Consider the following 5,744-nt stretch of genomic DNA (forward strand, 5'->3'; position numbering starts at 1 on the left):
CGCCAAGTACCAGTCTCGCAACAGTACTGGCGTTAAAGGATCGGTCCTTCACTTGCGGATCGTTCGCGAGTCGAACTCGCTCTCTTGCCACGCCTTTGACTCACGAACTCGAGTCGGACTCATTCACTGCTGACTTTTTTGAGGATCGTTCGTTCTTCACTCTCTTGCTATTACCCGCAGGGAGCGCAGCAACCGACGGTGCATATTATCATATAGAAAGAAGCGAAGCGTAGCGATTCGTACTACCGGAAAAGTGTCGCTAACCGCTAGGCAATAGAGTCAGCTTACGGGGTGGGGCGCAAGCAAGCGTAGCGAATCACATAGAGTTGCCCCTACCTGCCAGCGCGCAGATAGATAGGGCGGGCGAGCGCAGGGATGGATGTCTGAGCGGTTGAAAGAGTCGGTCTTGAAAACCGAAGTATTGATAGGAATACCGGGGGTTCGAATCCCTCTCCATCCGCGAGGTCATAAGTTCTCTCTTGCCTTATCTATAGATAAGAACGAATCTCCTCGACTCGACTGATATGATGGATGGAATGGGTAGAAGGTTGAGGTTATTGTGTGTTGATTTAGTTAGGACTTTGTCTCCCTTTCGTTATCTTCCGCCCCGGGTGGATGACCTGTGGGAGCTAAGTCGAAGATCTCGGTGTCGTCGTGAGTGGTTGATAAACAACGATTGCAGTTTGATTTAGGGAGTCCCAACCCTGTGAAGCTTAACAGACAAAGAAAACGATAGAGACTTCCGGGTATAGGGTGACGACCTTAATGAATCAAGTATTCAGGTGGCAGAGTTTTTAGCTACATAAGCGCTCAAATTCCTGAATACTTATTGCCCAAAAAATATGATCAACCCCAGGTACATTTATTAGGTTTTGATCTGAGGCTATCCTGGTCTGCAGGACCCAACACAAGTATTCATCCTTTCCAATCTGAAAAAGGTGTTGCCGAAAGCTTACCCTCTTCCACACGGATGCTACAGCCGCTATCACTTTTGCAGGAGGGGAATTACAGAGTTCGCCTCTCGACATCTTGTTTGGTAAGCGGAATTTTGACCCAGGCGCCCTAGTGTTGCCTAACCGTTCGGCCGGAGATGTCGGATGCGAGATCTTTAGCTACTTGTATCAATTTGCCGCAGTGTGCTTAGATACAATGGGCTGGCAGCTGAGGCTTGGCAGGATGGGGGAGTTAATTAAGGTCGAGGGAGCAGGAAAGAGTTTGTTATTCGCTATTGGCTTAGTACGGCCTATACATAATAGGGCCATGACGGTTTTGGCAAGGCCTTGAACTTCATATATCCCTTTTTTACTCAATCCAGAATACCGATAAAGTCAGATTGAATCATTTTGTCGACCTTTCCTTTGGATTTATTATCATAGGTAGTGTTCGAGATCGCCTCTGTGCGGTGAACGCTCGAATGTAGCTAACATCAGTTTTGTCCTCGCGTGGTTGAAGGAGATGCTGCTGCTGGATGGAATGCTTCCGGGGCGCCCCATGATCCTTCTATCAGGAATAGAATAATCGAGGGCACTGACTGACTGCATCAATCATCGCTCAGTGAGCTATTAATTGCCGCCAATAGCGCTTCGCTTGCATGCAAGGCGGCTAATAAAAGCGCCAGGTAGACGCGCGGAGATGCATTTTGAGTACTGGTGGTACTGGACAAGCTCTAGGGGAATAATCTCTTTCTTATTTCTTTCTTATTTCTTTCCCATGACGACTAGGAACGGGCAAATCAAGAATTTCACTTCGAATTCCGGACCTCAACATCCTGCTGCTCATGGTGTTTCACGATCAGTATTGGAAATGAACGGAGAAGTGGTGGAACGTGCGGAACCACATATTGGATCACTCCAGTGCGGCACGAAGCCGCTGACGCTGAGTAGGCTCCTATGCCGCTAGCACGGTGGAGGTTCCGTAGCGCGTCATGAGCACCGGGCAAAGGGACGGTTGAGCAACTCAAGCGAACCGCCCTACCTGACTTTGGATAAAGATAGAAGGGAGAAGGTTGTGAAGGTGGCCTCGTTATCCACACATCTGGTCGGAGGACCGACCTGGGTTTTCACGAGCGTAGGCGGGTCCTGGAGTGCCCGTCAAGGGCGCTAGCGCATACCCCGGGGTGATCATCACCACCTGCACCTCACATCTCGGCACAGTGGAACGTGTAACCCGCCTGCTGTCCAAGTCAACCACTGAATTTCCTGTAATTCATAGCGCCTAACAGAACGTAGCAGCAAGGGACAACCCACCCATACAGACAGCCTGCGGGGAGGATGGCACTACTGGCAAAGACCGTCTGGCGAAAACGCCGCAGGCGCGAAGCGTGGTGGGCCTGCGCCGGGGGAGCATAGGGAGGAAAGGGAGCCCGGACGGTGGAAGAGCCAGGGGAAGCCGGGTCATTTGACGGAAATGGAAGGTCCGAGCGGCTCATTCATTCTTGAAAAAAGAGGGGGGGAGCGAGCCAATGTATCAATGAATAGATACAGTCAACGGTATTAAGACAGCGCTGCCTACACGCGAATTAGCTTCCGAGGTCGAGCAGTCTCAATTTCACTACAGGATTTGCGAATGAATGCTGGGCTGGGCCACCTCAAATGGCGTGAGCCGCATGCGGGGAGACCCGCACGTACGGTTTTCAGGGGGATCCGGCCGGCCGGCGCCCACCCGACTAGAGGGACTGAGAAATTAATCGAGTACAAAACTTATCTTCAAGCTTTACCTTATTTTGATCGTTTAGAGGGCGATCGCGGAGTCACTGAATGAAGTCCTCCCTCCCTTTCTTTCGGAGGTGCTGACCCGCTGCGAGGCAGATATGACTAAGTGACATATTGAATATGGCGACGACTACAGCATGTCGTAGAAGGAGATAAGAGGTGGAGCCAACGACCCACTAAGACTCACGTATCTACAACTACATTCCCGAGCGGCAGTCAAACGGAGGCGTGAATGCAAGATGCCAGCGGAATGATCGACCGGACAGAGGCTAGGGCAGCTTTCTTCCCACCGCGTCCTTCCTTGTGTGTCGGAGATACAAAGCGAGTGCACCGGAAAAGAAGGGGAACTGAATCGATCTATTCCATGGCGAAGCATCCGAAGCATAACTGCACACTCACACGATCTTTGCCGAGAGATAGGAGCATTCGGTGGAACCGGTGAACTACACTTGCTTCTTGATAGATGTGTGGGACAGAGGGCTCGTGGTACCTGCTGCCCGCCCTTCCTCCGCTTTGATAACCGTGTGAACGGAGAGTGGGCAGAGCAAAAGGGAAGGAGGTCCTCATACGGAGTCGCACACTTGAGCAGTGCGGGAGACTGGAGAATGGGTCGAGTAAACTCCCTTAGGGCCGATTAAATCACAGACGAGGAACTTTTCTTTCTTTTTTTCTTTTTGATTTGAAGGGTATGTTCTCAAAAAAGAAAGGCAGAGGTAAATACTTCGAAGAGGCAGCTCGGTAGGGATGGAATGGTCAATAGTCAAGTCAAGGATGACTTCTTTGTTGGCGAAACGATGGGGGAGAGAAAGCACGCCAGTGATTCTCTGAGCCGGTCTTCATTTCCAACGCCTCGGGAAACAGGTCGAGATAGATGACAGCACCTTTTTATCCTCTTCCTTACCGGGAAGGCGCACTTCTCTTCTTCTTCTGGCCTTCACCTCCTGCCCGGCCCGGAAATAGAACCCAGCCCCCTTTCTGATCCATTCATTTCTGCAAGCAGGCGGGATCCAGAGCTAAGCCCCCCTCCTATTCGAAGCCGGGTGTGGCCTCGCCCTTTTGCTCTTCCTTCGGTTTGGCTCCACGAAGGCGCCGCCTAGACTAGGAGCCCCACTCATATTCAAAAGGCGCCCAGCTTTCAAGACGATGATAATAATTAGTCAACTTTTTCCAATATCATGGAATAGCATGGCCCGGGGCTAAGGTAACTCCAGTGGGAGAGCCGTGTTATGGGTGACCTTATTGCACGGTTCAGAGAGCACTTGTGTATGTGATGCAAGTGAACGTGTACGAAAAAGCTGTCGTAAAGTTTCGTTGTTCGTTCCGTCGTTGACCCTATCTATGTTTCTACGATGGCCCAAGAACACGCTCATTCTTCAGCCGTAGAGAGACTTTTGAATTGTGAGGTACCATTACGAGCTCAATATATAAGAGTGTTATTCTGTGAAATAACTCGAATTTCAAATCATTCACTTGCTTCAACTACTCATGCTATGGATGTGGGAGCATCAACTCCGTTCCTTTGGGCTTTTGAGGAGCGGGAGAAATGTTGGAATTCTATGAAAGAGTCCCGGGAGCCAGGATGCATGCCAGTTTCATACGACCTGGTGGAGTGGCACAAGATCTGCCTCTTGGCTTATGTCGAGATATTGATTCCTCCACACAACAATTTGCTTCTCGTATCGACGAATTAGAAGAGATGTCAACCGGCAACCGTATCTGGAAACAACGATTAGTGGATATTGGTACTGTCACTGCACAGCAAGCAAAGGATTGGGGATTCAGTGGTGTAATGTTAAGAGGTCGTGCGACATGAAGACATTGATAGCAATATGGGGGAAGTTCCCATCAGGCAACAACGGTTCTGCCTGACCCTACAAAAGCATGCATATGTTGTCAGTGAAGATTTTGTGTGAAGCCTTGGAGACGACGTACCCGGGGCTAGGGTGAGCTGAGGGGGGACAGCGTAAGTGAGCGAATGTGTGTAAGCCCAGTCAAAGATTCCTATTCTAGGCGGGGCGGGCCATCAACCTTCGAATGGTGTTGGTCCTACGGACCGTGAACGGATTCGCCTCTGGCCTCTGGGCACGTCGGAACCGCATGAGTTCACCGGGGTGGAGCACGGTCCGCCAAAATCGGCATAGGTTAGGTGCTATTGATGGAACATGGTAAGCCCATCTTTCTCCATATGAAAGTGCTGCGGGCACATAGAGATGTGGGTAGAGGAAGTCTCAAAAAGCGAAGGCCGAGCTGTAGGTCACGTGACCTGCACCGAAAAGGTGGCTGACTGGGCTTTCTCCTGGATCAAAGCGGATCAGCTCGCCAAATTCGTCGATCGAATCGGGCGCCCCGGAACGTCGAATGAAAGTGGTCTTTCTACAACCCTATTTATATGATTTTTAGGGCCCCTTTCCCCCTATCCCTCCCTTATGTTTAGGAGCGGGATCTGCCCAAGAACGACCTGTGGTGGTACGGAAGGCACGGACTCCGCAAGCGTCCCGCACCCTCTGAGAAAGAAACTCCTCAACCATCACAAGATAAAGAAGTATGACGCTCTGTGTCTGACTCTATTGGTCATAGTTCCTTGCTGTTGCGGCCGGTGCTCGTTTGCGCGCGTGTGAACCACCAGATCATAAGGAAAGATGCCTCTCGGGGCATCTGAGAATGATTCGAGCCGTATGAAGGGAAACTCCCACGTACAGTTTGTTTTGGGGGGGAAGGAGCCCGACAGGGTCCCCCCACTGACTTGGCCCGGGCCTAAGTGAAAGTGCAAAAGTGAAGTGGTGGGCCTACCCATCCCAACCTGGGGTATGCTGGGATTCGCGAAGAGCAGCACCTTACGATGTTCATGACCAATCGGATCTTGACGTACCAGTAGGTACCAGAGGAGATCGCTATGATCGTTACTGTATCCGTATCGAAGAGATGCGACAAAGTGTTCGGATCATTGTGCAATGTCCTAATCAAATGCCTAGTGGCATGATCAAAGCCGATGATCGTAAGCTATGTCCTCCATCACGATCTCGAATGAAACTA

At 50.7% G+C, this 5,744-nt stretch overlaps 1 pseudogene; it reads right to left on the reverse strand.

The window, feature by feature from the left end:
• Positions 1-2,717: 2,717 nt before the first annotated feature.
• LOC147956326 (uncharacterized) lies at positions 2,718-3,278 on the reverse strand (annotated as a pseudogene).
• Between the last annotated feature and the right edge of the window lie 2,466 nt (positions 3,279-5,744).

The sequence above is a fragment of the Triticum urartu genome, unplaced genomic scaffold, assembly GCF_056163025.1.
Source record: "Triticum urartu cultivar PI428250 unplaced genomic scaffold, HENAU_Tu73 scaffold1, whole genome shotgun sequence".
Lineage (NCBI taxonomy): Eukaryota > Viridiplantae > Streptophyta > Magnoliopsida > Poales > Poaceae > Triticum > Triticum urartu.